Source organism: Macrobrachium rosenbergii, chromosome 15 (assembly GCF_040412425.1).
Source record: "Macrobrachium rosenbergii isolate ZJJX-2024 chromosome 15, ASM4041242v1, whole genome shotgun sequence".
NCBI classification, from domain to species: Eukaryota; Metazoa; Arthropoda; class Malacostraca; order Decapoda; family Palaemonidae; genus Macrobrachium; species Macrobrachium rosenbergii.
This window is the reverse complement of record NC_089755.1, coordinates 39725121-39735879: the sequence shown is the minus strand read 5'-3', so window position 1 is coordinate 39735879 and position 10759 is coordinate 39725121. Positions and strand designations below refer to the sequence as shown.

General features: G+C 37.0%; 1 long non-coding RNA gene across 1 annotated transcript in view; it reads right to left on the bottom strand.

Annotated features, from left to right (window-relative positions):
- Positions 1-4772: 4772 nt before the first annotated feature.
- The window catches only part of LOC136846403 (uncharacterized), a 103697-nt gene continuing 97710 nt past the window's right edge, over positions 4773-10759 (bottom strand). Inside the window, exon 3 of the long non-coding RNA XR_010855373.1 lies at positions 4773-4890. This is a non-coding gene — a long non-coding RNA (uncharacterized lncRNA). The remainder of the gene's footprint in view (positions 4891-10759) is intronic.

Genomic DNA, 10759 nt, shown 5'->3' with positions numbered 1-10759 from the left:
CCTTCGGGCCAGCCCTAGAAGAGCTGTTGATCAGCTCAGTGGTCTGGTTAAACTATGATATACTTAACTTTTTTCCAGAAAGTGGAATGACCGAGGAGGAAGAGGCCGACAGTAGAGGTGAAATGGGACATGGGATTTTTCAGGACCGGGAAAGGGCATCCCCAATTAGGAGGGGCTGATCAACGAAGGTCAACATTTTCACTTTCTTCATACAGATAATATACAATTAAACTTTATTCAAGAAAATACATTTAAGGCCAGAGGACACAGGAAAATTTCACCTCAATTTTGTTCTGACATTCCTTCCGGTAACAGGAAAGCAATGTTTGTGTGTATGTATGTATATATATATATATATATATATATATATATATATATATATATATATATATATATATATATATATATATACATACATGTGTGTGTGTGTGTGTGTAATTGTAATAGCCACAATGCGCTCTTAACTTCTCGAATTCTTAGCGCTTTTTTGGATACGCTTGTCACTACAAAGCCTTAAGATCCAAGTGCAAGAAACTGAAGCAGTTGTGATGTCCGGTAGCGGGTCAGGTCGGCATCGTGACCTCCTTGTGATTATGGTGACACGGGTTCGTTTCCAGCTACCGGACATCGCAACCACTTCATTTCTTGCACGTGGATCTTGAGGCTTTGTAGTGACAAGCGTATTCAAAAAAGCGCGAAGAATTCAAGAAGTTAAGAGGTCATTGTGACTATTATAATTACATATGTATATGGTAAAAAGTGACTAGTATATTCTAAGTATATATATATATATATATATATATATATATATATATATATATATATATATATATATATATAAATATATATATATATAAATATATATAACGTATATATATACGTTATTCATTTAATTTGATTTTACTAACATTTCAAGGTGGTGTATGCGATGAACTTATCAACAGACGACATTTTTTTAATGATATCCTAAAATAACGCTTTCCTTTTAAAGACTCGTATAACCTCCCACTGGCGCTACCCACGTGTATACGACCTTTTATTTTTAATTTCCTTGATGGATTTTCTGGCTGGAACCCTCCTTGGGGATCTTGTTAGTATGGATTACACAGACATCGTATATTCCTCTTGAATTAAATTAACACGCACGTGAGCTCGTAATCTAGGCACGGAGGGTCGAGATTTTCCCATAATTAGCGGTGTTGACACAAGGCCTTGTGTTGACAGTTCCAAAATTGCCGAAGGAGGCATTAATCCTGATCCAAAAAGGAGCACTTTTCAGAATTAACCTCAAGGTTCAGGTGAATTCTGAGTATGGACATCTGAGTAAAAAATGGTAAAAACTATAATCCTCATCATTTGAAATACAGGGCACAGGAACCCACAGTATATCATATTGCTGGAGAAAATTGATTGCAAGGTGGTGAATTAATATTTGATAATACTTAATATTCGTTTTTTGTACACTGATAATCACAAAATGAACGGACATGAAAGGAATGAAAGACAAACACAAAACAGGTTGTAATCGAACAGCCACTGCTAAATATTTGCCAAACACTGTTTACATCATCAATACTTACAGCGGACTAGCATGTTTAGCAATAAAGAGGATTTCATGTGATAAAAACAACAGCGTAAACCAAGAGCTATATATTTCCCTCTCAGCCAATGAGAAGAAGATCAGAGAGTGTTGGTCAAGCCATCTCTGGACGGAGCAGATTGAGGTCTTTATAATCTTCCCTAGAGGATACGAGACGATATCTTCCTGGATAAAAAGAGGAAGAGCAGAGGATAGAAAAATGACAGGACAAAATGACAGAGCAAAATGATAATATCTCCCCCATGATTAAAGGAGGCCGGGGAAGGAAAAGAGGAAAATGCGCGCCATCTTCCACTCCAAACGTAGCTCACAATGGGAAGTGATCTGTCCTGTGAATAGGAAATAGGACCTCTCTCTCTCTCTCTCTCTCTCTCTCTCTCTCTCTCTCTCTCTCTCTCTCTCTCTCTCTATGCAATTAGGTTAATAAGGGGCATTTACTCCTACCAAAAAGCATGTAATTCCTCTAACTGCCTAATAGTTCCATAATTATGCCTACTGTATATCTGGTTACCTGCAAACCACTTTGATAGCAATTAGGTAAACACAGCGATCCATTAGACCATAATAATCATCAAGCGCTATAAATACATGAACTTTATGCTTAGAGTTCATGTTCTGCTGATTTTAATCTAAGACGATTTTAAAACTACGCAGCTGTAAGCAATGAACTTATCAACAGACGACGTTTTGTTTAGACGTCTTGAAATAGCGTTTTCTTTTTAAAGACTGGTAATATATCGTCGCACTGGAGCTACCCACGTGTTTACGACCTTTCGTTCTTAATCTCACTGTTGGATTTTCTGGGTGGAATCCTCCTTGGGGATCCTGCTATTATGGATTACTCTGCCATCATATATTATTCTCATTTAAATTTAAGTACACACCCACGTGAGCACATCTAAGTAAGAAATGGTAAATACTATGATCCTACTTATGAAGCTTCGGAGGAAATTTAGTGAATTACTATTTGATAATACCTATACTCGTTTTTAACTTTTCCACACAGTGATAATAAAATGAACGGACATAAAAGGAAGTAAAAAAAAAAACACAAAATCGAACAGCTGCAAAGCACTTTTCAAATGCTGCTTACATTACTATCACTTACAGTGATCTCGTGGAAAAAAATGACCACGTTTAGCAGTAAAGAGGATTTCATGTGGCAAAAACAACAGCATGACTCCAGAGCTATATATTTCCCTCCCAGCTAATGATAATAAACCTCAAGATGATTAGAAGGTGTCGGTCAAAACCATCTGGAGGAAATCCCAGCCATCTCTGGACGGAGATGATTGAGGTCTTTATAAACTTCCGCATGGGGATTCGAGAAGATATTTGCCTGGGAAAAGTGGAAGATCAGAGCGAAGGATAATGAAAGGAGAACGCAAAGCAAAAGGATAATATCTTCACCATGATTAAAGAAGGCCGAAGAAGGAAAGGATGGAAATGTTTGTCGTCTTCCACTCCAAACATCGCTCACAATGGGAAATGAGCCTTCCTGTGAATAGGAAATAGCTCTCTCTCTCTCTCTCTCTCTCTCTCTCTCTCTCTCTCTCTCTCTCTCTCTCTCTCTCTCTCTCTCTCTGTGCAATTAGATTAATAAATGTATTAATAAATGTATTTACTCTTTTACCAAAAGTATGTAATGCCTCTGACTGCCTAAGTTTGAAAATTATCCCTATATCTGGCTAATTGCAAACCACTTTGATAGCAACTGGGTAAACACAGCGATCTTTTAGACCACAATGATCATCAAGTGCTATAAATATACGAATTTGGTTATTATATTTCTAGCCTAAAACAGATGCTCGGGTAGGCTCTACGGATCTTAATAAGATATCTGAATTAAACTCAGCATTAGTACTTAAATGTCTATTCTGAAAAAAAAAGAAAAAAAAATGAAACAGCCAAATGAAAGCCTGAGATTAAAGCAAGAACTGAGTTGGAAAAACAATTTTCTAACGGGATCAAGAGAATTCACTCATCAAAAACCTCCGAGTGGCGTCCTCTTGATGAAAGACGATGAAGAAAAATGGCGATTCTAATTCTTCTTTATTTTTCACGACAGCCAAGATCTGAAAAGGGAGTAGCCTCTTAGGGCGACACCTCATTCCATCTCTCACTGCGGAGCATAAAAAATTCCAACCCAAGACAGGGAAGGGGTTGCCCTTTAAGGGGGAGGGTGTCCTCGGAAGAAATACCTGGGACGTTTCTTCCATTAGGAAGGGGACGGGTTAACAATGGGGTTTCGGGATTACTGAAGGGAGAGGGCTGATGGAATGATTCCCTTGGGACCAACTTCTTCGGGTAGGGGAGCAACTAAGGAGGAGGAAGTGATTAGGACCAGAGAAAAGGGACATGGGATATTCAAGGATTGGGAAAGGGAGAAAGTCCCCAGCGAATGGAGGACGAAGGGCAGTTCCCTGGAATCAACTTCTCCCTGTCCTTTCAGGAACAGTGTGCCTTCCAACTTTTGTCAACAAAAGATGTGTAGGAAAACAAGTTGAAAGAAAACTTCCGCTTTCACGTCTTGAAATTACCTTCTTGTAAAATGCACTCACTTCTCTCTCTCTCTCTCTCTCTCTCTCTCTCTCTCTCTCTCTCTCTCTCTCTCTCTCTCTCTCTCTCTCTCTCTTCCAGACGAAAACATACTACGATGAATTTATTGAACAAGTACTTCGTGAGAAGTTAGTTCTACCATGTTATGTAAACGAAGATGAATATGCTTTCATTTGCACGTCTCTGCCTATGAATTAAGTATAACTATGATGCATATACACTTGAATAATGAGACAGTTAAGTAAAAGTAAATCATCAGCAATCTATTTCAGTTTCAGGGGAAACGGCTGCTCGAAAACCGAGTTGATTACGAAACAGAAATTTACTAAATGCTGCATTGAAGCAGCAAAGCTATCTGTCAACAGCGACGTTCCCTGTGAGGATGTGATTATGACTCCACATTAATTAACAAACCAAACTAACGACCATCGCTCTGAGACCCTCGGTGCGCACGCCGCCTCGGCAAGATATATAGATATAAGTAGTTGCCATGGGCTGGCAATACAACCCTCTAGAGGTGGAACCACCTCCTTCAGCGGAAAGATAATTAACCAACATCTGAAAATGGCAGGCACGTTCTTGGGATCCTATTGATCTACCTCTAAGCGACTTACCTTTGGCCGGTATAAACAGGCTTTGCAGAATTCTGCGCGGAACTGATAAACATGACGTTCTGGTCTCTGCATCTGCGGCGGTTTTCTTCTTCTCACCGGTGAAATGGGTTGCGAAATCTGCAAAAATGTTAGAAGTATGGGTAATTAGTCTTTAAATAATGTTGTTTTCAGGGTAAGATTTGCATCACCTTTTAGCAATCTCCCTTGGCTCCAGAGTGTCAGTGACACTATCCAGTAAAGGGGAAATAAATGTATGCGGTGTACATGGGTCCAGGAAAAGCTTACGACAGAACTGATCGAGTCGAAGTGTCGAGGATATTGAGAAAAGTTTTAAAAGTGTCAATGCTGGAAGCTATGCGTGTGTGTGTGTGTCTGTGTATCCAAATGGATGACGTAAGAGAAAGGAATAAAAAAAATATTTCAACATCATACACTGTAACCGCTTAAAAACCAAATACTCCTCAAATTCATAAACAGCAGCTGTTCAAATGTATTTTCCATATAACCAATTAAATCACAATATTTCAGTATGACACTGGACGGGGATTGCATATCCCGCCAAAAATACACAGACTCCACTGAAAAATCAAGGCATTTGAACCTATCAATCATTAGGTATGGGAAAAAACAAACAACTTTATATGCATAAGCAATCTGCTGGATGAAAGAAATGATTGATGTGTTTACGTGTTTTTCTCTTACTGCTGTGTTTCATGCGTCAGGGCTTTGAAGTGTAAATAAAAACTCTTGCTAACTTCTCTATTCCTTTTTTTCAGTTTATATACACAAAAACCCATACACCCACACACACACACATCTTATATAAATAAATATAAATAAATATAATATATATATATATATATATATATATATATATATATATATATATATATATATATATATATAACTTCAGAGAAAAAAACAATGATCATAACATTTTAACTCTAACTGCTGAATCATGGATGAACCTCTTCATATACAGTTAAACTTCCGAAACATCCTATGCTCCATACATCTGTAGAAAAAAAACGACATAGCTTTTAACTCATTAGCATCATCAGTCAAACCCCTGAGACACAATGTACGACAGGCTCATTGATCGTACCCTACCTTGCATGCACTCCAGCACTTGCATAGTAAGGCCATTCCTTTCCAATAATTATTTCACGACATCTATCCACGACTTTCTGGACCTTCCTCTCAGCCATCCCCCGAAAAATACTTCTGAACCGACCTTCTTTTCACCAACCAATCGTTCTCCATTCTTTCCTCATGAACACACCATCTCAAAATATTCTGGGTCATAATTTCACCAACACTATGCTTTTCACTATTTCTAGAAATCTCCACATTTCTCACCTTATCAGTTCTTATTATGCCGCATATATTACGTAAACAGTTCATCTTAACAGCTCTAATCTTTTTTTCAGACATTCAACATCCACACTTCACTTCCATGAAAGAGATTTGGCTCAACATCCCCTTCAGAAATTCCCCCATTGGCTTCCATAGACGAAGCAATTCTCTTCCTAGTCTTTTGCACACACCTGGCTACCCTTCTTGCTTCAACTATTCTGTGACTCGCCTGTTCTCTCATCCTGCCATCATAGTTTATATTTACATTAAATATTTATAAGAATCAACAGATTCCATCGTCATTTCACCTTTGTCCCACTCAGTGACAAAACATCCACTCTGCTTCCTATCCGTTCCTGCTGTAACGAACTTGTATTACAATTCTTTGACAAATCCAATAATCCTGAAGAGCGATTGAATCACATCAATCAATGCACCTTTTGCAGTTTACATGTTGAGTTTTAGCGATCCGATAATCAGGAAGATCAGGTGATTGTTCTGGACCTCTCTCTCTCTCTCTCTCTCTCTCTCTCTCTCTCTCTCTCTCTCTCTCTCTCTCTCTCATCTGACAGGCGAGAAGAGAAATAATATTAATAATCTCATGTTATTATTATTGTCAAGGTATATTTCCGTTGGCGGGTATTAGTCTCACGTGCATGTTGTAATCTTTGAAAAACCGACTGAAAGATTAGTATTAATTCATCGAAGGAATAATCATAATATCTTTCATCCACGTGTCAGTAAGGTCACGTTGAATATCAGATTATTTCATGCTGAACATTTAATCATTTTACTCTGTTACCGTTCCGTTTTTGTTCCTATCTTTTCATTTTGTTGTTTTATTTATATACATGCACACGCTTATGTATTTAAATGCATCTGCATGTACAGAAGCACCAGATACACACACACACACACAATTAACTTTGCACATGCTTCATAACTAAGAAATGGACACTAGTTTATATTTTTTTATTTATCCATTCTCAGTCATTTGATCTTAAGTGTTCATTTAATTTCACTTGTTATCATTCAGCTTTTTACCATCTGCGATGCGGTATTCAGATCTTTGTCTTTCCTTTCGTTACAGGAGGCGTGGACATCCAAATCACTTCCGGACATCTCGGAAAACCTGCGACTTCCAACGATTACTTATATTACTTAAAAATAATCATCCCCTTTTTAACGTTTATAAAACAATGATAGTTTTTCTCACCCTTTTCGCTACTACAGATAAAAAAAAGGCAATCCCAGGTGTTAGATAAGGGGATAACACTAACATGAACGGCCGGAATTTTTAAGATGGCATGCATAGCACTCGACGGCATCCATACCAGGATTTAATCATCTGAAGGAAATGGTTAAATCTCGGAGACGCTTTACAGCGGGATGGTGGGTGGGGGTGGGGGTTGGGGGTTGGGGGCCTTACAAAGCGAGGCTCTGAACGCTGTGGCAGAATGGTGTGATCGCAATGTGGACAGGGACGGGACGAAGAAAGGAGGCTGAAGAATAACAGGAGGAATGAAAAAATAAAGGGAATATGAGGCACAGGATTAAGGAGAGAAGTAAGAGGAGGAAAATGAGCAGAAGGAGGAGGGGAAAATAAAAGAAGAAAGAAATGAAGTTGTGAAGAAATAAAATAAAATGCTACAGCAGTAACTTGATGAAATGATCGTATGGATTAGAAGGAACAGATAAGAGCCAGAAGGATAAGGATTAGGAAAATAAGAGGTGAAGGAACTGCGACAACAGTGGAGGATAAGACGAGATGAATAAAAAGAAGTGGCAGAAAATAAACAAAAAATTATTTGAAAGCTATGAAAGGCTGGCATGACTGCATGGTAATTAAGATGAAGAGAGGGGAGAAAACGGGAGACACAACACATCTGCCTTTTGAAGAAGAACGTACAAGGGAAAGGACAGAAATTTTTCTAATTCTAAATTGCATTTAATTTGTCTTCAGACTAATTATAGTGGCTAACTAAATTTTAATCTGACTGTGAAATTACAATGTACTGAAGTGTATCAGGTGTATAAGCAAGGTGCGAAAAGTACGCACAAAAAGTACTGAAGAAAACGGGAAATTACAATAAGAAAACATAATATGATAACTGCTAAAATCAAGCGGAAGAGATTGCAGAATGAAAGAATAAGGAAACTGAAAAAAAACAAAGCTTAAGGAAATTAAAAAAAAATGAGCAAATTGCAAAGTGAAAGCGTTTGCTATTTGTAAAAGAAAGCTAATGAATATAAAGTACAGGCAATCTGCAAAAACAAAGCGTAAGGATATTGATACAAAGAAAGTATAAAGGAACTTCAAGAAAGGAAGCGTAAAAAGAAAGTATATTTTTAAATATACATGGCAACCACATAAAGGTAATCTATTATCTGACTGTACTTATTTATTCGTATGATTCCTATTCTTGAATTCCCTTTTTTGCAATAAGCCAGACGCTTGGAAAGGATAATTTAACCCTTGAGTGTACTGTCTCTCAATCTTTCTCCTTTCTCCCCTTTTATAGTTGCTCAGTACATTTTTACCTGTTTCCAAATTCAATCATTTTTCCTACTTATTTTGCTGATTCCTTATCATTCCTCTTTGCCTTTTTATTTTTGCCTCCCAAATTGTATCTCCATACATTTATTATTTTCCCTTTCCCGCCCATTCTCTCTACTATGCTTTCTCTCTACCTTTCACCTTTTCCTTCCTTATCTGTTCTCTCAGTATTTTTCCTTTTTCTCCCTCATCCATTATCCCTCCCTTCTTCCTCCACTCTCTCATCTATCCTTTCTCCTCGACTTATTTCCTTCATCTTCCAATAATTTTTCCTCTACGGTTTGTCCTTTTCCTCAACGATTGGTCTCGGAATCTTTTTATTTTGATCTTCCTTCAATCACTCTCCTTACCCATCTTTTTTCCTCTTTTATCGTTTCCCTTAACTTTCCTCCTTCATCAGTTTTCCCTACAATTCCCGTTTCTTTCCCTTATTAACTCAACTGACCTCTTTCATCCCTGTCAGTTTTCCTTACGTGTTTCTTAAATGTATATTCATGGGTGTTTGGTAAAAGCTTAATAATTTAGAGAAGGTATATTCTACTCCCAATATGAAAATACAAAGTTTAGTAAATGTAAATCCTATTAACTTGGACGATAAAGTTATAAAAGTCAAAAAGAAAAAAAGATAGTGAACATGACTGTCAAAGCGACTGATAATTAATTTCAAAACGTAATTATAGAAAATAAAATTGATTAATTACCAAGAAGCTAAAAATACTTCAAAGGAGAAACTTTTAATCCCAAATGAAACTGATAAACGGGAAATAAACGACAGACCAGAAATCTATATACCAAGAACATAGATAAGGAACTTCCTTACTGAAACATTACAACTTCAAAAACGAAGCAAATAAACGTGAACAGTAAACAAGTATGTCAGAAAAAACCTCAGTACTACGATGAAGGAAATTTAATTCGGAAAAACAAAAAATGATGAAATCACACAGACAAATTCACATCAAAGGAAAACGGGCAAAAGAAACAGGGGAAGCCAGTTCGCCGGGAAAACGTGACGTTCACACTCGTTATCACTTCAAAGACGCGTTTACGCTGCCATGGTCGGTTAAGTCAGAGTTTCATATTAATTGAATTAAACTTGAAAGGTACATATATGAGTTGCTTAGATATTTCTTTGAAGGAGAAGAAAAGAGATCATATCTTTCGCTACGCTCGTTACGTCGCCTCTTAATGTGATATATTATACCGAATTCTGAATTCTTAATTTGGATGGGATTCCGATATTGCGAGAAGTTTATTGTGTCCCTGAACTTCAGGGAAGGTTTTCCTTTGACGAACCTGTCATAAAGGCTGGGACAGCTTTTCATCTTTTCATTGTCACAAAAGGTAGACATAGCATTAATATCCCAGGATACTTAATATGAAGTCATTTGCATTCAAAATAACTCGAACTGTTCTCTAACTCTTCCCTTATGGACAACAAATAATTTCAATATATTGTTTTTACATTATTTTATGCATTAATGCACACTTATGAGAAATAAAAAAACAAACTATTCTGCGGTTTCGATTTTCTTGCATTTTCAGGCCTGGGCAAGAGAGGGGCATTAAGTTTCCCTTCCAGTTGTCCTTTGCATAAAAAAAGAAATGATTCTAAGTAATAACTTCTTAGTACAACTATACATTTTTCTTAATAAGTCTTAAAATACATTAAAAATGATTCACTGTTAAATACATGCTCAAAATATTTTTAAAGGAATAAATTAAAACTGCATCATACTCATGCCCTGAGGTTAAAAGTTCCGAATCGATCTTTAATGACGGTAATAAAATCCCAAGATCGGCGATTTGATAGGAATTATTACCCATGTTCAAAACTTTTCGGGAATAATATTTATATCTTCAGACATGTGTTTTTATCGTATTTCATTTACCCTTTTAAAAATATGACGAAAACTTTACATTTTAATAAGCAGGATTTTCTTCAGCCAATCCATCTTTCATCATCTGTTCTGCATTTAAAACCCATTAAATCATCTCAAACACAGAATTCAACTTGAGAAGAGATGAAAAATGCCCGCTCAGGAATCCATGAATTTTTCCTCGATTCTTTTC